Here is a 25700-nt window from a genome sequence, read left to right on the forward strand (position 1 = left end):
GAATAATTACCTAGTGCTTAATACTCTAAGAGAAAAAAATCAGAATGACAAAGCCTCTCTGAAAAGATTTGTGAAAAGCTAGTTGTCTGTAGAATGAAAAGAGTGGGAATAATGTCAGAAAAACTCCTAGTGCACTGATGAATTGTTCAAAATCAATTTTAATTTTAAGAAAAAATACTGTAGGAAAAAAAAAGGAAAGATTAAATGAAAAGATAGGTCATTCAGTGGAGTGATCTATGCAGCTAAGAAAGTAAAGGGAAACAAATTTTACGAAAGTCACTCTCATAAATTGTAATATGTAACCTTCGGTTTACTCGTGCCATAATACAAAGACTTTTTTTTTTTATACTGTGTATTTAAAGTTATGGCTCTCTCCATCAGTGTTGTACTGGAGTCATAGCAGCTGATGTGCCAACAGCACTGGAAATATTACTCCAAGCCAGAGAAGCAGACATAATATCTTCAGGGTGCTGGTGGAAACATGACTGCCATCAACATTTCCTATACATCTTTTAAAAAGGTGCAGCACGTAGTTCTTGCAGCACAGCTCTGCAGCAATGAGTGGCCTTTTCAGGAAGGCAAGCGGTACCATGTCATGATAATCAGAGCCCTTGAACAAGAGGTAGGAGCAGTGGGAAGGAGACAGAGCAAAACTTTAAGCAGCCTGCGGTGCTATACTCTGCCCCCAGGTACTTTTGTAGCTTGTCAGAAGCTAAGAACTTGCTAAATGCTGTCAACCTTGTTGAATGCATCAGTAGTGAGGGTGGAACCTGTGTAGCAATGGGAACACTTTAAGCACATTTAATTTGGGATAAAATAAGAATGTGGCAGAAGTATAAAATATTACGGTACAAGAATGAGTGCTAGACAAAAATCTCGATTTTTGAAGACAGGAAGAAAGGCTCACAATCTACACTTATATTGAGAAAGCAGTACAGGGATAATTAGGGACAACAGGAGAGATAGAGAAGGGAAGAGAGAGAGGAATTTGCCCCTTAGAACTGAGAAAGTGCCTCTGGCACAATTACTCCGAAGAGCAAAGAGTATCAGGTCTCTAAACTGGTGCACACAGCTCAGAGATCACACCAAAGACAAAACTAAAGGAAGAGCTGTCGCAAACTGGGAAAGCCCTGTGGGTATGAGCTGGTTGCCAGCACTGACTGTTAACAGCTTCCCCCCCATACTGAGGAATTTAGCTGTCAGACATGGTGAGTGCAAATGGTGGTTTCTGACATTGAAGCATCTGTGAAAGGATTTGCTGTTGGATATGACCTAATTTTATTAATTCTGTTTTATTTTTCATAACTGTTTCCATCCTTCTATCCAATCTGCTACTCAAGATAGGTCTGTGTGAGTCTGACAACTGTTCCTGAGTTACCTTGGAAGCAGCACGTCCAAGTGAAATGAGAGGCACAAGCCTTCTCTCAGAAGACCTTCATTTCAAGAAGAGGTTAGGGGATCCAAGGCACGCTGGAGCTATGGTTGCTGTTGGGAGAAATAGCATTACGCTTAGAGCCACAGTTGTAGGTGAAGTCACTCCATAGGTTACTGCAGCACTTGCAAAGAGAAGACCATGATTCTGAGCAAACCCTCAAGCCTGTCCTGACTTCCTCTGACAAATTATAGCAGATTTGTCAACCAAACTGTCTCTTTCAGAAAGTGGAGAGAAATATACATTTTCCTACAGGATCATGTCTTTCATTTTATAGCACTGGTGAGCACAAGTCTCTCTTTACAGGCTACAATAGTGACTTCTGGGCATTTTAGGCATCCGGCTTTGTAAGTGTTGTTACACGAGAACAGCTTTTGTCCGCAGAAACCCTGTGAATATTTGTCTGCAATGGAGATTAACCTGATCTTGTGCAAGAACTCTGATGGTATGAAGACTGAGTGCTGGCTTATCATATTACTATAATTTTTTAAACTTCAGTAAGGGAATGATGCAGGAGAGAGGGATGAATTAATAAAGGAGTATTATCTGCATGGTAGTAGCACAGTATGTGAGCAGTGCAGTGCTGTCCTACGTATGCCATGTGCCATTCAATAAATGTCAATCAAAATAGTGCATAAAGTTTTCAAATATTGTTTTTGCATACATCGAATTAATGAATAAACACATTATATTTTATAATAAACTGAAAACTATCTCATCCCTGAACCAGCAGTCACTCATGGTATTCACTGTAACTTCATTTGGAAAAGGTAGCTAAAAGGATTCTCATAGGTTTCCTGTGATTTTTAAGAGTATAAACTCACCTTGAGACAATACACATACAACTTTGTAAGTGTTAAAATTTGCAAATTAAAAAATAATGCAAAAACGGTGTGTCTGTATAATTTGTGGAAACAGATCTTTCCTTTATACAAGGTTTATATAAGGTTTCTTTTTTTAATAATAAACATACTTGCTAACTTTTCTAATTATTCATATTTCTGGATGTATTTATTTATTTGTTTATTTATTCTGAGAATGGTATTTCATTTACATTTGTAGACAATTGCTATGGGTAGCAATTGAATTCCTGAAGATTGGTATGAAAAGTGCCAGAATTCAGTTAAAATCACGACATTTTTAAACCCATTAAAACTCTCAGTAATGTTTTCCCATTTTTATTAAAAGAGAAATACCAAATGAGTTAGACTGTGAGAAGGAAGATAATTTTGAACAGACAGATTTCTGAAGATGTGTTTGTACTACCTGGAGTTACATTTCAAATACATTTTATCCCCACCTCAGAGACAAACACTTTCTCTGTTTATTTTCTATTTGTCTTTTTTTGTTTGCAAATTTACTTCCATCCAAAGTTCCAAATTGCTCACTTTTTCTCCTTTTTTTTGTGTTTCCTCCCCTTTTCCTTCACTGCTGACACACATACAGCTTTTCAATCCCTGAGTCATTTTGAAACCTCTGAGAGACTGCTGCAAGCAATATCTTCCCTGATCATAACAATCTGATGTAGACTCATTCCCTGTGCAGATCTAAAGAGGAAAGTAAATTGGAATTTTTTTCAGCAAGGGAGAAAGCAGCAGTGCCAAATACCTGAAGTCACTGAAGACCTGATTTCAAAGATGATCTTAGGATTTAGAAGCCATGACATCTGTCTCATTTAGGACACTGCTGGCAATTGGTTACCAGATGTGGTTGCACTCCTTTCAAGCTGGTAGGAAAGCAGCACAACATAAGTAAAGGCAAAAGTTGCAGAGTTAGCTTTGAAAATGTGAAAACTGTGCTAAATATCTTTGAAAGAAAAGGTGTGTCCTCAGTCCAGAGATGATTTAAGGTAGCATGAAGACTTTTTTTTTAACCCATTTTAGTAATAAGCCTATTATCATAATTAATCCTTGTACTATTCTCTGTTTAATAAAATCTAGCACTTTTAAAATAGTGCCATATAGATAATCCTTTTCTCCTTAAATAAACAGATAGTTCAAATATGCTGATTTGTTCTCCTTACTGTCTGTGTTTTCATAGTACCTACAGGACCCACCTCCCTCCAAAACTGTCTCTGTGCTAGGCAATATACAGAATTCCTGTTCTACAGGGCACACTGTAAAAAATGACAACATAAACGTACAACAAACAGAGCACTAAACACTACAACTGTGGTACTGTGGTGTGTATTGGAAGACATTCAGAATGAATGTCAACTGCCTTATGACATATGTTTTTAACATACTCTTGAACATGAGAAAATACAGTAAAAAATGCGATAAGAGTTTTCTGGTACAGATAGAAAGCTGTAGCTCAGGCCCAAACATCAACACTCAGGAAATCTGCCCAACCTTGATTTACCTGTGTAGCAAATTGAGAAAGCTGGGGTAAAAGAAACTGGTACAGGTTACAAACAAGTATGAGTCAACTACATCAAACCACTGAAAACAAAACAAAACAAAGCAAAACAAAACAAAACACAACAAAAAACCAAACCACACACACACAAAAAAAAGCTGATCCTTAGGGTTGGTGGATTTATAAAGCTGCATCTGGAAGGCATGTGCAATTATTTTATTTTTCTACTTAATACTGGAAAGTCACACCTGGGATCAAAATGCGCAGCTATTTATAGTTGATAAGAAAGGTAGAAAATTAGCTAGCTAACTAGTGTGCCTCCGCTACACTAAGTAAATAAATACATGGAAGGCATGGAAAGGTTTAACTGAGAAAAGGTAAAGGAAGCTTTGTAACACTGTTCAAATAAATCCAATGAAGATTCAGAAAAGGAGTACACTGTTCACCATGTCCATTGTGGCTGAGAAAAGGGTTTGAGTTGGAACACAGAACATACAGGGTAAGTATTAAAGGAGGAATGGTGAATTGTATGTCTAGCTCTCCATCAATTAAAGTTGTTAGGACTATAGTTAGACAGATCATTTTTAGGAATGATTTAGTCACAGTTAATTCTGATATGGATGGTCAGGAGGCTTGTGAAATGCACCTGAAACTTCCATGAGATCTTACAGTAGGTTGACCAGTTAAAACAAAATTGGAGTTTGCCGACAAATTTACACCAAAGTAATTGAATTATCTTCTCCCTTCCCCCCAACTTTATTATTATTATTATTATTATTATTAATATTAATAATAATAATAATAATAATAATAATAATAATAATAATAGTTTTTCTTGTTATTTTGGCTAACAAAAGAAAAATTGAGGTAACTAGTATGGCAGTGTTGGAAAACTCCTGTAACATGAGGTGTGCCCTGTTTTCTGAGGTGGCAAATTTATTTACTATTATTTACTATTTTTTTTAATTAAAAAAAAAGTAACTATCTCAATAGATCAAATATTAACCACTTTCTCTGTTAATATTTTTTTTTTTTACAGAAAGACTAATAAATGTTGTTCCACTTGCACAACATCATTACAAACACAGCTCGTTCATTTCCTTCTGTTTCGCTTTTTATTTCTTCAAATTTCAGGCACCAGTATGGATTCTATGACTTTTGGACTTTTAACTGCACTGAAAGTGTGGGAAAAAGGCAAAAAGCAAAAAAAGACAATTCAGTTTTACATCAGGGTTTTTCTGTGTAAATAATGTCAAATTATTCTGTAACAGCATGAAGTTCCATTATTGTGAATGGTTTATTCACTATTTTCACTTCTTTTATTGTTTGTGAATCACATGCAAGCACTGCAATTTTCAAAAATTTGTTAATTGGTTGAGATGTTGAACAAATGTTATATAATGATGTATTTATGCTAAAAAAACTATCATGAGCTGGTATAGATGCTGCTTCAAATAATCAATATATGTGACTTTGAATAGCAGCTGTTTGATAGGCTACACAGAGCATGTTACATTCGTTTATCCCCTGTCTGGATTAATCCTCCTTCTACTTTACGGTTACCAGTTTTCTCAGTTATCACTTTCAATCTGTTTCAGTACCTGCAAAATCTGCTGCTTTGGAAGCCACTCCTGTCAGCAAGTTTCCTGAGTGCTCTTGGAAAACAAATAAAAAGGGTTACAAGCACTGATCAAATAAATATATTTAAAATAGGGAACAAGTGTCTGTATACATGTGGGATAGCACTGAGCTGTAACAGTAAGTCCAGGAATGCTGCCTGTGTTTAAGCACTGAAATGGAATTCTTGAGTCCCTTCTCACCTCATGATAGTGATGAATGTCCTCAAGCAAATAATTTCCTCTCTCCGCTGACGTATCTCTCAGTGATCCTGACCCCCTTTGTAAAGAATTTTAAAACCTGTACTAAATCAAGACTAGGTGCTATTATGAGTGCTATGACTATATAAGAAAAAATGGCTGACCTTGTCACTCATCTGCTCATATCCACATAAAGGGGCTGTTAGAATCTGCTTTACCAATAGAAGATAGGCAGACAGCATTGTCCTGTATTTTGTGTGGAGATCTTAAGTCCTCTGGATTTGTAATATCTGATTAGGCAGACATAATAAATAAAAAACAAAACTAAAAACAAAAACAAACAATAAACAAACAAACTAACAAAAAACAAACCAACCAAACAAAAATACTCCTGCTAGTGACTTTCAGAAGGATAGCACAATAAAATCACAAACTTTTCTAACAAAATACCATATATTTCAAAGAAAAACATCAAAACATTTTGATTCTTGCAAAACCTGGAGAAGCTGTGCTTTCTTAGATTTTATAGCAACAAAGATGGAGATGGAAGACTTTGGGTTAGCATCAATCACACGTTAAAGAAGTAGAAATTAAACATATAACAGATCAAGCTTTTATTGCTTCTTTAAAGAGAAAGTGTCTCTTTAAACCAGAATTCAGTTTATTTCCCTCTTTCAGAACATGCAGGCATAGAAATCAGGTTGAAAATATTTGCAGACCTTTGAACTATTCTACCTGATGCCTTTGAAGATTGCAAAAAAAGCATTTAAAGGAAAAGAAAAACATAATGATGCTATCAACGTACACACAAAAGCAAGCACAAAAGATAACAGCGTATTAAAGCAAAGCTGATGGATACACATCACAGAAGTTGTGACATAAAGATATATGAGTGTTTCCACTGTTTCAAATTACTTTAAAGTACTTTTAAATAACAGTACTCAAGTGTCCAAGAATCATTCTTGGCATTTTCAACTATTTGTAATAATCATAGGAGACACAGGCTGAGCTGACTAGGTTTGAGTGCTTGCTGGTTCAGGCAACATGGGGACAATTCCACTTACTCCATCCCAAGTAACACTTAATACAGTTTTTTGATCTGGTGTTCTCCAGTTGTCCTGTCTGTGACATATCTCTTATCAGTCTGCACTTTGAAAATTTGCAAAACATACTTCTGTTGTTCTGTGTGTGGCACAGATTATTGTAACACAGGACATACTGAAGGGAGCTACAAGCCAATCTAATGAGCCTAACTCCTGCTGAAATGTGTGGCAAGACCTGAACTGACTTTAGGTGTCTGTCACTTACTATTCCATTTGCTGGCATGGCTTTTGGACTGGGTGAGCTGTTCTAAGTTAATACCTCCTATTTGCAAAGAATTTCACTGTCACAATTACACTTGGTGAAAAAAGTATTTCACCTCACAGAATTTTACACATTAAATTTCACTTGAAATCTGCACTACCTCTGTTTAATCAGCTTCTGATGGATTTTGAAGTAATAACTTTTAAAACAATTGAGAGATAATTTTATCTCTTCTTGTATCTTAGGCTGGCAAACAGAATAAATCAATATTTTGATGCATGCCACAATGTGATTTTGCTCAGTAAGGCCCAAATCAGGCTACATTTAGTGCTGGGTGACAACATAAACCATTTATGTCCTGTTCATCTGTTGACTGAGTGATTTTGTAGCCTGTTTTTGTTTATTTTTAGCAGGTTAAATCCTACAGGATTTGTATATGGAAGACTGCCTATTTCTTTGTGACGGTGTATTCCAATTTTCCAAATGTTGACAGGCAATATTTTTTGATTAAAGTGTGTTTCTCTTGAATTAATTTTCAGCTTTGCTTTTTTGTTTTGTGATTTAGTGTTCAAATGGTGACTTTTGTTTATATATGAAAATCTGGAAATTATTCTTGTTCTTTGGAAATTAAGATATTTTTTCCTATTCATTCACATTTCTGCAATAAGGCATATTTTTTTTATCATCTACAAATGCATGCCAACTACTTTATTAATTGCTATTTATAGGGATGAGGGGAAATCTTTCCTGAAGCAGCTTCTTTATAATGAATACTGATAATAAAAAAAATTTCAATTAAAGATTAGGAGAAAAGAAAAAAAAAACACTCAATAGCTAAAATACAGTCTGCATTTTCCTTAGAAAGCATAGTATGAAGCAGTACTGATAAGAGATATCCCAAATTCAATAATGGTTATGTCTGATCCTAAGAATTCAGCACATGCTTTAGTTCTTACAGATCCAGCTTGAGCACAAAGTGACAACTCAAAGCATTCTCTGCTGTGTGTGTCTCTGAGCTTAGGTGATCTGGTACAATTTTAAAAGATGTTTTTCCTATGACATCTCTCTTTACAATACAACAGATTTGCACTCAGAAAGCTGTAAAGCACTAAACTAAGCTATGAATAATGAACCATTTTCCTGTTACCTGCAACTTATCACACTTGTCCATGTATACTTTAGACTTGTACTTGAAGATGCTGAGACACAACAGAGTCAAAACCTGGAGCACACTTCAAATGTTAAGTATTTCATATTTTAGTAGTTCTTTTTTCTTGCTGTTGGATCTTTGCAAGTTTTGGAAGTCACTATGTGGGACTAGCAGAGATGTCTGCTGAAGCACTTTGCTGAGCCTCACTCACTGTCTCAGGAAGAATATTACCTGACATTCACACATTAGGTCAGAGAGAATCATTTAAATTCTGTGCATCAGTTGTACAAGCAGAAAGTAGCGGAGAAATATTTTCAGCTTCATTAAAACCTATTGGAAAAATGACTTTTCCCAAAATAATGATAATTTGTTTTAAAGAATCAACATAATCTCACCAAATTCCTTTCTTTGGGGAACACTAAATGCCAATAGTTGAACTCTTAATATTTATATATCCACTAAGATAGCCCACACGGTTCCTAATGCTTTTCTCCATAGTGCCTTGATGATAGTTGCAAGTTTTGGCAGCCTTAATGCATTTTATTTGTAGGCGTTACTAACTAATTAGTATGTAGTCAGAGCAATATGCTGTTTCACAAAATAATAACTTTTCAGATGCAGGTATTCTGTGACAAGAGGAGGAAGACAAGGAGGAGTAAATGAGCGTAGTTTTGCATTGATTTTGTTTTATGTTTTTCATTTTTTAAAAAGAGTTGAAAATGGAAGTAACTGTTGAGAAATGGGCACAGTAGAATGGGACAAGGAGCAGAGCTGCAGAAAAAATAGATTGAATACCTAAGGCATATAAATTTAAAAAAATAACAACAATATTATAAAAGGGGCATGATAATGCACTGAACAATAAGAAGAGAGCACTTCATTTCAAGGATACCCTTTCAAATTTTATCTAGGTCAGCGTGCACCAGGGACCAAGCAGGAACTCCAGCACAATGCCAGGAAAGACAAGAAAGTCAGCCCACAGACAATTTTTTTTCTAACTGTTGCTAACAACTGCTGACCATCTGACAACTCTGTGCAGACTGAATTAGATATTTAAAACTCCCAAAGTGTATGCATACATCCACAGTATAATGCTGTGTCTAACACTAAATTGCATCCTTGTGAGAAGATAGCCAAGAATGGAATATTTGTTATTGTTATCAATAATAGTAATTGTTTCCAGTACAGTTTGTGGTCTGTGGTTCCTCTTAATACTAATATTGAGACTGCTTATTTGCGCACTTCTGCTTTTCTGCAATTCTGTCTGCAGCTTGCTTTTGGCTCAGTTCAGAATAAGTCTGTTTGCACTTCTGATCCTTCCTTTATCTCCCTCTCTCCTCTGCTGACCCTCAACCTTGCTTTACCTGCTCTTTCTCCTTTCCTCTACCATCCTTCCCATTGGCCCCTTGCTTTCCTCTTATGTTTTCTTCTTCAAAACACACTTATGCTTTAAGCCTCTACCTTCTTAAGGCCAAAAAAATCCCGCCAGACAACCAGAGATGTGACTTGGTTTTGTTCTGTACTCTGATTGTTACCCTCTTCAAAACTCTTGCATACTTTTTTACCACTACAACATGTTCAAAGAGTGTGTTTTGTTTTGTTTTTTTTATTTTTTGAGATAACTTTAGGGCACTATGAGAAATTCATTAAACATTTGAATACTGCTCAATTCACAGTTTTCCCTGGGCGGGGTGGGGGGGGGAACAAAAACAAGCAAACAAACAAACAAAAAAAACACTCAAAAACCAAAGCCAAAAAACAGTGTTAAAAATGTTCTTATATTTAGATAAAATAATATTTAAACATATTGAGCTTAAAAGACCTCATTTATTTATCTGCAAAATCTTGTATCAATAGTAAAAGGGTAAATTAGAGGGACACTTATGCTTTAAAGATCATTATAAAAGTTTCATAATTATGTTTTGGAATCATGCTAAGTGACAATGAGCTACAAACTGACTTAAATGAACAAAGAAAACCATACATCAGGCAGCTGGTGTCTAAGAAAAATGAAACTAAACCCAAAGGCCATTTCAGTAGAAACTTCTGTACAACATAAGGATATTCAGGACTTTCCTTTTAATTTAATTAACTTCAGCAACAATTACATTTTTCATGGCAAATGTTCTTCTCTTTGGTTACTTCAGTATTTTGTCAGCTATTCATTCGATTGTAATCACCACCAGAAAGTGTACTTGGGAGTGGCAGTGGCCTCATTTTAGAGAAATATGAAACAGGTTGGAAAAACATTAATAAAACTTGGGAGGAAAATTGTCTATGATGTCAACACAATCCATGGACTGTATTTATTAAAAAAATAAATATACACTTATGTCACATTCTTGTCATTAACATTTAACGTGCAAAGAGTGGGTGCACATTCTATATTTAATTAAAACACAGAATTATGGCTTCCATCTGCACATGCAGACCTGAGAAGGGGCTTAAGGTGCACAAAAAATTTACATCTGGTATTCAAATATTGGTGGGGGGGATATTTTGACCGTATCAGGTATCACATCATTCCTCTGGTGTAAAATGAATATGATACTTCATTTATTAATGTTTGAAGACATTTTCAATATTTGAAGTTTCTCAGGTACATGTACTGAGTTTAAATTACATAGCAGAGCATAGCTTCCCAGGGTTAGGAGTTCTCTTTGGTTATTTACTTTTCTTATTTTTATATTATTTTTTGGTTCCTTTGCAAACACACATTTTTTGTTGTTGTTGCTTTGTTTGTTTTTTTAAAGTATCTATTTCTTGTGTTCTAAATTTGATGCCAAGGAGCACAGACCATGTTCAATCCATACCAGCAGTCTGCAAGCTCCTTAGCCGTATGCTATTTTCATGGCAGGTCACCTGTGGAAATGCTTTTTGTCAACCAAATCCTCCTCCTCTTGGCTTGTCACTCTGCTTGTTCACACTGAGGCTAATCCTGGTGCTGTCACACTAGCCACTGAAGAGACCATCTGCTCTTTGCCCTACTCCGGCCTTTGATCGAACAGTGAGCAAATCCTTCAGGATAGGAGGTGACTTCCTGGGTACCAGCCATACGGCAATGTATTTGGTCATTGCATGGAGCCCTACACAGCACTACTATTGCTGGAAAGTAATGTGCCTTCTCAACACCTTCACTTGGAGCTAAGGAGATTTCTCAAAGCAAAAATCAATCATTCTCACCCACCTCGGAAGTGACAAAGGCACTTGCACATGGTTTTGGAATAAGGTTAACAGGTGAACACCATGTACCTCAGAGTGACAAAGACTAACTGCGTGCAGGAAAAGGGAAGGGACAAGTTTATACCATGCTGACTTTCTTGCAGTCCCAGCTGGGATATATTTATTTACAAGGAGTTCAGATGGCCCAGAAAGACTTTGATTCCAAATTGTTTTCTTGACTATGTGTGAACAGACCTCAAACTCAAACGATAAGGCTGGGTGGCAACAAGAGGAAATGCAAAATGCCAAAGGTGATCCTGATTTTGCAACTCAGGAAGGAAACCGGAGCCATTACAGTAACAAGCCAGTAGACCTTAGCACAGCTTGCCTTTGCTGGGCAAGGAACTGCTGAGTAGAGGTGGGATCCAAAATACCAGTGAGCTTTCTTATGGGCGTGGGGTGGGGCACTTAATGTTTCAGTTCTTGCTAAACCCTGCAAAACTGCATCTGACATTGCTTGGGGTAGGACAGAGGCTAACACAGCTGCTGAGTAAGCATCACTGCTAGGCTTTAAAATATCTGTAGACTATGACAGAATTGCTGAAGTAACAAGCTGCTGAGCTAGCATAATAAATAGAATGTAGCAAAAATAATGCAATAACATCGTGGTTAAGACAGCTGTAAATGAAAGAAAAGGGAAGGGCTGTCTCTCAGCCAGTTTCAAAGGGCTGGCTCCCCAGTCCCTTGTATTTGGACTGGAATGAATTCAGCAAAATAGCAGAAAGACAGTCTGGACAGCTGCGAACACAAGTGGTAGCTGGTCACAGTGTTGTGAGATAAAAGACAACTCAGAAATTCATCAAGGTCGGGTCAGCAGAAGAGGATCAGCATTGCAGGTGCCAGGGGCTGAGAACTGCCTCTTGTAAAGGTGAGCATTTTCTCCAAATCACCTTGACATAATGGGCAGGATGTGCCTGAATCCCCCATGCTGTGAGTGAGACCTCTAAGTGCCAATGGGGAGATCTTGCAGGACACTGCATGCTGGGAGAACTAAGGGATATGGGCAGAAGAGCATCTCATAACCAGAATGCCATGCTGCTAATGATTGTGTCCTGCAGAGTTCATCATAAATTCCCACTGACTTTTATACAATTTCATTAGCTATCTTATAGAATTGCGACGAAGATAGATAGATAAAGGATAGATAGATTCATACCTACCTACCTACCTATATATATAGATTTGCTGCCATATTTAGCTTATCATTGTCTCATTGTTCAGTTGCTATAGTTGCCTGTAGTCATTAGTTGATTTTAGTTATTCTACAGTTATATATTGCTGAATTTTAGTTGTATTTGTGATTGCTGTGCTTGCGTTTGAACAGTGCAATTTCTGTCAGTCAATATAAGGTACCAAAATCATCAAATATACTTTTTCAACAGTTAGTTTTCTTTGTCACTGGAAAATATGATTTCATATCCTTGTGACTGTGCTCCTACCCACTAACCATAGATCATTTGTATTAGCTAAATTTTTACACTTACATCTTCAGCAAATTAGAAGAGACTAGAGTACTGATTTGTAATCACTCAGGTTGCTAAACTGTTAATCTGGTTTCTGATGTATTTGTTCCAGGAGAACTAGCAAAATTTCTAAATTGCCATGCCAATTACTAAAAATGCCTGTGTATATTTTGGAGGATGGCACGTGTTGGAAAATGTTCCCAATAGGCAGTCTGGATGTTGTCACCATGTTTTGGAAGAAGGGAGATTAATTGTACACAAACCTCACTGTGTTTGTTGGTTTCAGGAACAAACTACAAAAAGTATCTCATCTTGTATAACACACACAGCCTTATGTATCTTTCCTACTCATGTCCATTCAACTTTTGAGCAGAGTTTTACAGTTTCTAGTAGAACTTCTCTTCTGTTAGAACAGCTGCTGTTTTGAAAAATTGAACTTTTGGAAAAGTTCCATTGAACAAAGCAGGACCAATATAAATTGAATTTTGTATAAATATGTGTTAAGATCCTACAGAACTTGAGAGAGAATGATAATTTCTCATAAGGCTATGGATTGTCTTATAGAATAAGCTGATCCTGTATGGCATTCAGTGTATCTCAAGCACTGTAAACAGAATATTTTGTATTTTTACTTTCTTATTAAATTATGTTATGTTTTAATCTATGAGTTTTAATATTGTTCTTTACAGAGAACATATACTTAATTTTTCACACCCTTTTTCTTTAGGAGATTTTTTCCTTTCTTTCTTATTCTGCTTTTAGTAGAAAGCAGAAAAAATTATGCAAAATATAACATATTGAGCTCTCCTTTCAAGCACAAGCAGAATGTTTACTCTTCAATTAAAGAGAAAATCTTATATGTCAGCATATTTAATTTTGAGTTTATACGAATTTGAGTCATTAAGCTTAAGTCTAGACTCAAAATGACTTTTTTTTTCCGCTGTCATCTGTTTTAAATTGGATCATAATTTCATGTCTTCACAGAATCACTCTCATATGTTACTATGTTTTTAACAAAAAAAATTATATGTACATGTATATAATACATGATTTTCCCCCATCTCTTTTGATTTCCTTTTCTCAAAGACTTAACAAATCATTTAGCACTTTAAGGATTATTCCTTGCCTCTTCTGTTTCTCAGATAAATTTCCAAAAAGAGGGGAAGAAGTTCCCCTATTTCTTTCACAAAGCTAATTGTTCCCTTGTGGGATAAGTCACTGAAATGGGAAACATGAAAAGTCTGCAAGGTGAAGCTCCCAGGGCCCCCATGGATGCTCACCTCAATCAGCAAAAGTTTGGAAATGTGTTGGGGATCAGATACGATAATTGTGGAAAATTTGTGCCTAAATCCAAATATACCAGAGTGAAAATACAGAAAGCTGCTGCATTTCCCCCTTCCCAAGAAGCAGCGTTTCAGTCAGCAGCCATGTTGACAACAGCTGTTCCTGCTGTGTCTGAGTCCTCCTTGCTTCCCTTAAGGAGTTCAATATTAATGTCTGTGCTTAGTCTGTGCTCAGATATCTGTATTCACACAAGCAGCTATTCCTCGTTTCTTCATTTCCATCACAACAACATGCGACACATAACCAAGGCACTATGATTTTACAGTGCCTGTTGTAATGGAATATGCTAAACAGGGAAAAGTGCAGTGCTGCAACTGAAAGCATTAATAATTCCTGGCAGATAAATAGGCATACATCATGATATATCTAAATAGCAGTAAAAATGTTATAGTTCTAAGTAAATTATAAATAAAAATAATAATGAATAAAAAAAATATATTTATTTTGCTTTGCCTTTTTTGTCTAAAATTAAGAGCTAAAGTCAGGCTACATTTTCAACATGAAATCTGCAAGTATGAGTGCTTGGTAGTTTATTGTTATTTATTGAAAACTAAAATTCCAAGTAATAAAAACAACAAAAACAACTAAGGTTTCAAGAAAACAATTAGGTGATTCAGGACAAAATTATTAAACTAGATATCATGGAAAATTTACTGGCAAGATGCTTTTCCGTGTTCAACCAAAATTAGGGTGGACTTTTCACTGTACTCTCACAGAAATGAAAATAAGTCTGTGCTCTATGACAGTAAATTTTGTAATTCTTAATTTTCCCCCAAAAGTGAGTTGCCTAAATAAGCAGGAAAATGAATGCTATTAAATGTGACTTCCAGATCAGGATTTACTCTTTATTTCTTCTTTCCTCCTTTTCCATTTATTTAATAATTTCTTCTGAAACCTCTGTTTTCCATCTTCTTTCTAAAGGCTCAGTAAAAACCCATGTCACTGCCAACTGCTGCTGCACTTGATGTTTTATTTCCTCTGCTCCCTCCAAACTTGTGCATGGACCTTAAGACCTGAGCTTGTTCATGAAGCAAGCCTTTGCTTCCAACCTTATGCAAAATAGCCAGTGGTGTCATTCGTTCAGCATAAGATTTATTATTTAACCACTGCACATTGTTAAATTTACATTGATGTTAACTGAGGTTCAATGTGCGTATTAACAGGAGGCTGGAGGCCTAATTGAATTCCTTTCTGGTACATTCAAAGTCACCATAAGTGTTATTTATGCCACTTCTGTTCTTAGTGTCTTTGCCAAAAAATAAAAGTCAGTCCAACACAGTTGTCATCTAAAAATAAACACCAATGAGGTCTTCTTCCTGTGGGCTGTAAGGTCATTCTGTAACTCGGCATGGTTCATTGATCTCTTCTACCCCCTGTGCCTTTCCAGATTTGTTGGAAATCTGTTCAAATAATATATCTTACCACACACTACTCCAGGAACTGCTGCTAAATGCTGAGTAAAAACTCTCTTCTACTCTTTATTCCTTGTCCTTAGAGACAGAAGCAAGGAAAATCTTACTGCCTCTTAGTCATCAGCTGAAAACAGATGACCTGGGAACGCAGGTTGCATACCTTCTGCTGCTCTTCCTTTGGACAAGTTCACTAGTTCAGGAAACACCTTGGGACCAATTCAAGTCAGTGTGTCTCTGTATCGCCTCTTTCATTAGCGTTAAGGACCTCAAAGTAATTTAAGTCAATGATCTGATTGTTAATAAAGAACAGCACCAGACACAGGTCAGATGTGCCTGCTTTGTATTTATCTTTCTTTTAAAATATTACAGTATTAAACAGGACTGTGAAGAAAGAAATCACATTGCAACTAGCAAGAGAGATATCTACCTATTTACTCCATATCAACCTAATCATATCATGGTACAGAGTAGATCAAACACTCATGTAAACATATGTATCTTATCAGAAAAAAAAAAGGAGTTTCACCCACATTCATTCAGGTTATGTCCCCTCTTCACTGTAAATTCTGATATAAATGGAAAAACACAAACACATGTGCTGGGAGTTTTACTGGAAGCTCAGCAGCTGGAATCTAATCACTGAAGTTTGAATCATTTTTTTGTTCTTTTCCTTTTTTCTTTCTTCAAAATAAAGGTTTTTAACAAGACTTATGTATATGCACTCAAGCCAGCAGTATGTGTTGTATTAGTACAGCAGCTCACAAGCAGTAGGATCCTGGGGACTGTGGAGCTCCATCAAAACAAAGGGTTCACCTTTAGGCTGCCTCTGTAAAGCAACGTGCTAAAAGGGAGAGAAGGTCAGTACTTTGAGAAAAAGTAGGATAAAGCTCTTAAGTTCCTTTGATTCCTACTACAGAAGCACCTCTGACACAACAAAATTGTGCCAGGATTTTTGTAGTGTGTTATCTTTTGCTTTCCTCTACTGCTGGGCCAGGCAGCAGCACACCTCTTGCACATCTGGACCTTGTTCCTCGCTTCCCTCTCTTCTCTATTGCTCTTGAATGTGAACATTCACTTGCTTTTGACCTCATGTTTTTGCTTCCAAACATAAAATGGTGAGCTAGGAAGGCTGTGCTCTCAAGTCCTAATGATGGAAAGCTCTTCTTCACCCAGTTAATTTGATAGGACATTCTCTTTAAACTGTTATCTGATGAATAGTGTATAATATTGAGTCTTTTTTTTCTCTGCCTCCTTCCTCCTTCATCCCAAAGAAGTAGTGGTGCTGAAAAGTCAACAGAATTTGGAAATGGAATATTTATCATTGAGTAGACATACAAACACCTCTATCTGTATCACTCCCACTCGTATACTCTAAGGGCATTCCTGCCTTTATGATCTCTCTGCCTTCCACCCAATAGATTCCTTTGCTCTCTGCCCACAAAAAAAAAAAACAAACCAAACCAAACCAAAAAACATGCAGTGCATATTGCGAACCTCACCTAAATAAATGCATTGGTATTTGAAAAGAGTATTTAAGTCCATGGGTAAAAGATGCTATTTCAGCCCAGCTGAATATAATTCAAGAAACTCCACTGTCATATTAGTACACTGCAACTAGGCAGAAGCTCTCTGTGAACTTATCTTTAAAAATGTTAAGGTCTTCTGCCTGCTATCACTATATTGCAGTTTTTAGTCAGGATGCAACTTATTTAGCAATAATTAGTGAATTAGGTGGGTATGTAATGAGCTACTTTAGTACTAACTTTCTTCCACTCTATGCAAGCTGAATGCAAGACTATTTTCAATGAGGCATGATCAAAAATTCAGTAAACACAGCTGGTTGTCCTATTTCTGCATATATGTTACAAGCAGAGTGGCAGACGTGCTTGCCTGATGTGTTAACCCTGCATGAAAAGCACATGAAAAATGTTTTGTAAAATTTATTTTCTTATTCAAGCTTGGTAAACTTCATTGTAAACCCAGCCCAAAATATTTTCAGTTCCTACATGCAGCCAGGCTAGCTTCTCAACATACAGTAGTTCCAGCTCAAGTTTGTAGCCCAGTCCAACAACTAAATACAGCTATGCCCTTGAAATTAAATTTGACCAACTATCCCGAATTCTTGAGATTTACACAATTTTAGTGAGCATCTGTGTTTTCTGTCATCGTAGTTTCTGCTTTGTAATGCTGGCCAGAAGGTATCCATTTGTTTTGCTAAACAGGTGATCTTTTTTGGTTTACTAGCTTTCTTAGGAATCTAAGATATCTCCATGTATTTTGAAGATAAATATGTAACAATACCTGTAAGGGTATAAAATCTGTATGCTTTCTGGCACTGTTCCTTGGTAAATATGATGAGACTGATTCCTTATGACTACACGTAGTGAAGCCAGGCTAGGAAAACAAAAAAAGCAGACAAACAAAAACATTAAGAAAGCATCAGGATACCACAACAATGAATACTTCAACATTTAGACACCTCTGCAGCCAGCAACTGGAGATAGGTAAGAATCTTCCAAGATGATCCTAATAAACAGCATGCTGAGCTGACAGCTATACTGTTAAAACACTGAAAAATAAACTAGTCTAAAGCAGAAGAGCAAAGAAATGCCCCTGAAGTTGTGTTTAAATCTCACAGATAAATTAAACGATTCTTCATTTATTTTTTCCAAGGTCTGTCGAGGTTTAGGGCCTTAGAGCAAGAGAGGGAGCCCAGAACTTCCCACCACCACCTATGAAGTGAGCACTATAACTGTGGGGCTGGTGAGCCTTCTCTCTCTCACTCACTCTTGCATTTTTCTTCTTCTTCTTGTAGTCCAATGTCTATTTCAGTAGCTTTTTTTTTTTTTTTCCAAAGTGAAATTCCTCTAAAATGAATTCAAATAGTAGTTAAAATATCAATTAAAGTGTAATTTAATGTAGACTTTGACTGTCCCAGGCTGCACGTACCCAATTGCTTCCAAGTATAGGGCAAATCATATGAAAAGTGACTTTGAGTTATTTCAGGCTGAGATGGTGACTGAAACGCAGGTCCTCTGGATCTGAAAATAATAGTCTAACCACCGACATAATGTATAAAAGGAGATCATTGAAACATACCATGTCTTAAAAAAATGACATGTGTGACTGAGTTTTGTGTAAGTGTGCCCACAGATCTTTCCTGGTAATGTTGCACGTGATGTATAGATCCAAGCCAGCCCAAAGCAGGACAAAGTTGTCTAGCCTTGTTAAAGCTGTACCACTTTTTGACAAACATAGAGCAAGATTTAAAGTATTTGAGGAACTCTTCTGCTGAAAACTGAGTCACTTTCAGAGTTCAAGTATTTCCAGAATAAGAATTCATCTGTGTTGGGTTTTTAGGGATGGCAAAGTTGACTTACAGTGCACAAAGTTCACATGACTTTCACTTGAGGAACTACAGCCCTTGTGGAGTTATACATCAATTCACAACTATTGGAAAGAAAAAAAATTGGTTTTCCCACAGGTGCATTATTTTAACTCCCCTTACTCATGTAAATAAAGTTTAGACTCAGATTTCTCAGGATTATATCCTGAGATATCCTTTAATTTCAAAATCAAATGTAAAAGAAAAATGCCACCTAAAAAACACTCTGAGGGTCTGTAACAATTTTGCAGTTAATGCTTTTATCTAGACATGATTGAACTTCCTGCCCTCCCCAAGCTCTTCCCATCTGTTCAGCAAAACACAGGGTAAGAAAACATGTCACTGCTGTAAATTGATCTTGAACTTTTCTGTCTCACATTCAGGCCTTCCAAAAATGTGTAACACTCTAACTAGAGCTGTAATATACTTAGGTAAGGAAGAACATTGAGTTGGGCAGTTAAAATCTGGTTGCCTTCTTTCTAGTGTGAATCTGGAGTTACTTCACTGAAATTAAAGGTGTACATCCTGATTTATATTAGTGGAGATGAAAGCAAAATTTGGCTGGGAGCATTTCTAAATTTATGGCCTTTGTAGACTGACTCAGGGTCTCTTTGGGTAAAGTAAAAAATAACATATAATATCCTTCAAAGTAATGCAACTGGGGCAGCTTCAAGCACTACACTTCTCTTCCGAGTAGAGAAAATACAAGTTCATTGCACATGGAGGATCTTTTATTTTATCAAGATTCCTGAAAATATAAAAGCAACTAAATATACCCACACTAAAATTATCTCTAGAAGCACATCTGAACAAGACTTGCAAAACATAGTTAGAGGGGAAGAGCAAGTACAGAAAGTGTCTCCTCTGATTTACTGTAAACCTTTCCCTGAGTGATTTTGATGACTCAAGACCTGAGAAGCTTAGAAAAATATATATGACAGTCAGCTGCTGTTAACTCTATGAATACAAAAAGAAAATTTTGTATCTCCCACCACAAAATAAAATTATAGTGCCCTGAGCACTGAAAGAGTAACACCACCAGCAAAAAAATATTATATGTCATAAGCACTTATAATTAATAAGCAAAAAGAGACAAAAAATACCCTAAGTCCTGTTTTTAATAAGCTTCATCTTCATGAACAACAAAATTAGCAGGCATGTCTCAGTTCAAATACCGTTGTAAATATAACCTGGCAAATGACTGAAACATTTTAACATAACAAAAATTTCAGCAGTGAAACTTATTACTCTAAAAAAGGCAGTAAGTCTTCAGCTGATGTAATCAACTCAGTGTAGTTGAAGAGCTCTATACATATTTGAAAAACAAACAAACAAACAAACAAACAAACAAAAAAGGAAACAGTACTACTTTTGCATTCTGTCCACACTTCATATTTAAGTCAGTCCAGCTCCAGACCCAAATCTAGATCTTAGAGTCCATTTATGTGATAAACATAAACAGTGGACAAAACAACTCTGTCAAAGCTTAACAGTGACTGAACCTGCCTGATCCAGACCCGTTCAATAAAGTTTTTCAGCATATCATTCTAACAAATATTTGCTTTCTTTTTAAGTTATTTAGTATCTTTGTTATTTTTCTTTTAGGCTTTGTTACTTATTCTGTGTAAGTTGAAGTTTTCAGTAGTATCAAACAGTACTGTTCCATGAACAAAATGGATATTGGTTTTAATATCATAAACACAACATTCCTTTAGATAGATAAAAATATACTTTAAAATATGTTGCAGTGTTCTTCAGCTAATATCTCAGAGTAAATACTTAGAGCTTGTAAGAAAAAGTTAGTATTGTTCACACACAGAGTGCACTACGCTGAGATTCAGACCTTTGCTTTGCTGCCTTTCCTTGCCTTAGTACTGGTTGTCTGGTAATGATGTTGGGAACATCACTTGTGCTGTAAGCTCAGTAGGAAATTATATCTGCCCAGGATCATTTTCTGCCAAGGAAGCCAACTAGAATAGCCCATATATTTACTATTTGACTCTTTTAACTGTCAAAACATGCAAGATCTCTCAAGTAATGGTCCAAAGCCTGTGCTGACTCCTGAACTGTGACGGAGATAGGTTTGGAATCTCCATAGATGATTGAGTTTTAGTATCTGGTTGGGGCCCTATTTAGTTTATCTGCCTAGATGTAGATTTTATTTCTCTCTTCAACAGTTTCCCAGTCTGGAAGGAGGGAAACATGATACTGCTTCCCCTACGTCATGCTTTGTAATCTATAAAGGAAAGCATTAGTTATTTTCCTTAATAAGGAGAATCAAAATGAACAGTTACAGGATACAAGACATTCTTCCTCCCTTATAAGCCCTGTAACTCTTCCAACCTGACATCCACAGTGACCCCTTTATGTCATTTCTTACTCTGTGACGAAAATCCACTGTTGGAACAGTAGCGTTGACTTTCTATAATGTCTACTAAATGCATAGTAGAGATTTTATCCTGAGAAATATAAAGTCAGAGTGCTGTAGGTTTTCTCAAAGTTTTAATTATTATTTTTATAGTTAAAATTAGAATGACTACATATTTAATGTTATCTAATATACCAATTATAAAAAATGCAAATCTGCAATGTGTTTTGCCACTTGCTTGTATGGTGTTCTGTTCAAATTAAGGACGCTTAACTGGGGTTGTAGAAGGCAGCTTTTTTGTATTCAAAGTTGTGGCGATGCAGGACTGTGTATTACTTTTAAAGCTTCAATAGTCAATCTCTGTTATCTATTAAAAACAGCTACTAGTATTATTTCTTGTTATTGTTACTGGGTTTGTTTTGTTTTATAATGAGTGGAAATTCAGCACGTTTGTGCTCCAGCAAATTGGAAAACTGATTTTTCATAAGGAAGTGGAAAATGTCTCTATGCAAAATAATGTCTAATGAGGTATTTCTGGCAAAGTTTAGGAGTCAAAGTTGAGAGCTAATGAGTGCTTGAATCAAGTAAATAATAAAAATATTATGTGTCTGTTGAGAACTGCCTTGATTCTCTATTTGTTGATTTCCTGATGTTAAAATAATTTCAGTTGATAAAGAAAGTATAAGTTTATTTTGTATGCCTAGCATTCCTTTCCATCCAGAACCTTATGTTTGCATTTAAAAAACAAAAAAAAACAACAAAAGCAAACAAAAACAAAACAAAAAAAACCACAGTCTGTTTATTTTCTGTGAATGTTTATAGTGCAAGGCCCTGATCCTACATGTTCTTCTGTGTGAGATTAATTTTAAGTGGATGAGCAGAATTAAAATATTTGCAAAAGTATTAACAGGGATAAGGCCAAAATCCAGTTAGTAGTCACTAATTGTGGAAAAAGAGCTTTCTTCTGACAGAGTGTCCTAGTTTTGCTTTGTTGTTCCACCTTTTTGAGCTGACGCTTGAGAAACCCTTCTCAAGTCTGTGCATGCCTGCAGTATTGGTAGTTAGAAAGGGAAATTTTAGATCCTTAGAAAAAAAGAGAGACAAGACATGCCATCAAGAGCATTTGCTTCCTTTATTAGTAGAAAATGCAGGTAAAAGTATGAGGTAAAACAGCTTTTCTTTCTGCAACTACACAGACACAATGAAGAATAGAAGTTAGTAGATTCTAAGGAACAAAACTCCATGGCCACAATGGGAAGAATCCTCTTAAGGTAAACATTTAAGATAAAGGTTTTGGTCTCCTAATGTTCTGGAAATACCCTGAAAATAGACATCTTACAGGGATACTTGACCCTGAGATGTGTATGGTGCAAGAAGACAGGCATTATCAACCACAGTGGATTTTCTTTTAAGCCAAAAGCTCCCTGCTCTTTCCCTTTCCTGGCAGACCAGTCTGCAGAAGACAGGGAAGAGTGATAGCCTGGAGACAGGGCAGACTAGGGCTGAAGTCTCTGACAGTGGTTCTGAGAGATGCCTTGTCTACTTCTTTAAGAAGGTCAGAAGAGCAGAGGAAGAGGATGGAGAATAGTGTGAGAATAGGGAGAAAGCAATAACAAATTGGCTGCCCGCCAAGCTGATAGATGCCCATGGGACCTTTTGTTTGTCTTATAATTCCCCAGGTATTGGATGCATGTGGTGATGTGCTAATCTGGAGCATTTCTGGGCCTTTCTTACCATGCAAGCAGCTGGGAGGCAGACATCTGCACTATGAATTTACTGTGTGAGATGATTCTCTCACCTCCCTTCCCCCCCTTTCCTGATTAGCGCTCTCTCTGATGAAGCCATGTGTGTGTATATTCAAGGGATGCCTGCAGAGTTTCCCTATCCCTGGTGAAGCCAGGGCTAATCCAATGGGTCTGGATCACAGGCAGTTTTGCAGATATTCCCACAGAACGAACACATGACTAATAATGAATGACCTGGCTAATAATGTTGTTTTGGCAAGGTTGCCTGTGAGAAAATTGGTACCAAGAGTTAACTTACCCTCACCTGTGCCAGAAAACAATTCAGGGTGAAACAGGACATGTTTTCCATTTAAGGCACTGCTAGGTTATTTCCCACAGCACTATCTTCAGTCAGTCTTCTTCAAAGACACGCGGAGGCCACATGGCTCCCAAAGAACCTGCCCAAAAATAGAAGACTAACAATCTCACTTTTCTTTCCTGGAACTTGAATTTCCATCTTGCTTGAACATCTGAACAGCAGGTCAATTGTGGGCAGGGCTAACTAGAGTGTAAGAAGCATCATCAACATCCCAGGACGAACATCAGGTCTGGCTGGGATGAAGTTAACTTTCTTCATAGCAGCCTGTATGTTGCTGTGTTTTGGCTGCTGCTGAATAGTATTTGCATAGTATCAAATATTTCTCTTTTTCTCATTCTGCCCCACAGTGTGTAGGCTGGGGCTGGACAAGGAGTTGGGAGGAAACATAACTGACCTGAATTGGCCAAGGTGATATTTTGTACCACATAGTGCCATACTCAGCAATAAAAGATTTTATCTTCTCAGGTGGCTGCTGCTTGTAGACTAGCTGGATGTTGGTCTGCTTCTAAGGTGTGGTGAAAGATCGCATCTCTTGTGGTGTTTTGTTTTCACCTCTTTCCTTAATTTATTAAACTGTCTTTCTGGCAAGCCACAACCTTTCTGTCTGATGCTCTTATTTTTCTCTCTCCGGCTTTCTGGGGGATGGAAGGGGGAACTGAGCAACTGGCTGTGTCGGTGTTTAGCTACTGGCCAGGATCAACCCACCACAGGTCCTGTGAGATTTGTTCACAATCATGGTGTTTCTGGCCTGGAGCAACATATATTTGTTTTGCTTGTACTGTTCTATACCTCCAACCTTGTATGGCATGCCAAAGCTTTGACTCAGAGATGGAAAAAAGAGAAAGAAAATGATTCTTCAAGGATCACTGGGAGAATGTGGCTAGGCACAGTTTCAAGAATGTTTTGTTAGTTCTTGCAGATAAATGTCTATTTGGCTTTTCTCCATCTGGGTGCTTACATACCCACACTGACTGTGAGTACCATTCCTGGCTTCTATAGGTCAGTGAGGGATCTGTAGTCTTACATGATACTTGCTCTTAGGGCAAAGGAGGACTGCTTTGTACTACTGCTGCATTTAACTTCCATTTCACTGGAATAATTTGGATCAGTGGCCTTTCTAAGACCCCAGTCTACATGCAATTTTTACTCTCTGGTTATTTTCACTTGTCTGTACTCTTCCACAGTCACTGTGTGCTGCTCAGCATAGCACCTGCTAGGCTACTAAAAGCCTGGAGTGCACAGCCATCAGTTTACACTGTGAAGTTTTCCTTTTATTCTTTTTGACTGGTGCTGTGGAAGTAAATCCTGTAGCTTCCCTCCCTTTGCTTGCCAGGCAGCTGTAACTCTTCTTAGATTTCAGAAGATGGATGCATTAGTAATTTTTATCAGTTCTCAGCTCTTTAATCATCCTGTTGCACGTACTAGTAGAATATGGCTCAGAGGCGGTAGTCCCACAGCACTTTCACACTATTGGGCTAGTGTTAAGGCAGCATGATTGTGCATCACACTAACACAGGTGAACACTGCTTAAGCCCTGCAGCACTCACTTGAAAGAGTAGGGTTGAGCTCTTCTGGTTTTGTTTGTTTGTTGTTGTTGTTGTTGTTTTTTAAATGTGTTAACCTGCAATGAACTGTTTCACTGTTTCCAGAGAAATTTTTTTCTACTATCTGGGAAAGAATTTAATCTTACGTATACAGACACACACACACACACAAAGAGATTATTTCACATAACTAACACAACATTTTATAAGCTGCATTTTACTGTAGATCACTGGAGGAGCTGACTGGCAGCATTCTAACTACACAGAACAGAAAACAGCTTAGAATGCAGCTTTGCAACTTGCTATGAGCTACAGCACTGCCAATGGATGGAAAGGCTGGGTCCAAGGAAGTGAAAGTAATTACACACAACTTATTTCCAGTCCAGGCCAGCAGATTTCTGTGGCATATGCAGCTACACTTCTGAGCTGAAGTCAGAAACAATTTTGATTCAGAGGATGAGAACATAGTTAAATGTACAATGAAATGCAGTAAAGCACCATTATTTAAAATATACTAATTATTGTTTTAAATGGAAAAGCAGGCAAAGTAATTTTTTTTCTTAATCTCTTTTTTAATCCTTAAAAATTTTCTCTTTCTTTTCAAGGAAATTCTTTGTCACTCCAAATGTTAAATCAATGTCACAGGTGCACGGTTCTTAGTTTTCCCTGTAAGAGTGAATATTTCTTTACAAGCCGATGCTATATATTTTAATAAAAGGCATTTTGCACGGAATTTCAATATAATAGAAATGGACATTCTGTAGCACGCTTTCAACTGTAATAAAATAGATTCATTA

The 25700-nt window shown here is 36.8% G+C and overlaps 1 long non-coding RNA gene across 2 annotated transcripts in view; it reads left to right on the forward strand.

Annotated features, from left to right (window-relative positions):
* Nucleotides 1-11515: 11515 nt before the first annotated feature.
* The window catches only part of LOC110362626 (uncharacterized), a 109298-nt gene continuing 95113 nt past the window's right edge, over nt 11516-25700 (forward strand). For both annotated transcript variants that reach the window (XR_010471243.1, XR_010471244.1), the window contains exon 1: nt 11516-12152. This is a non-coding gene — a long non-coding RNA (uncharacterized LOC110362626). The remainder of the gene's footprint in view (nt 12153-25700) is intronic.

This window comes from Columba livia, chromosome 3 (genome assembly GCF_036013475.1).
Source record: "Columba livia isolate bColLiv1 breed racing homer chromosome 3, bColLiv1.pat.W.v2, whole genome shotgun sequence".
Lineage (NCBI taxonomy): Eukaryota > Metazoa > Chordata > Aves > Columbiformes > Columbidae > Columba > Columba livia.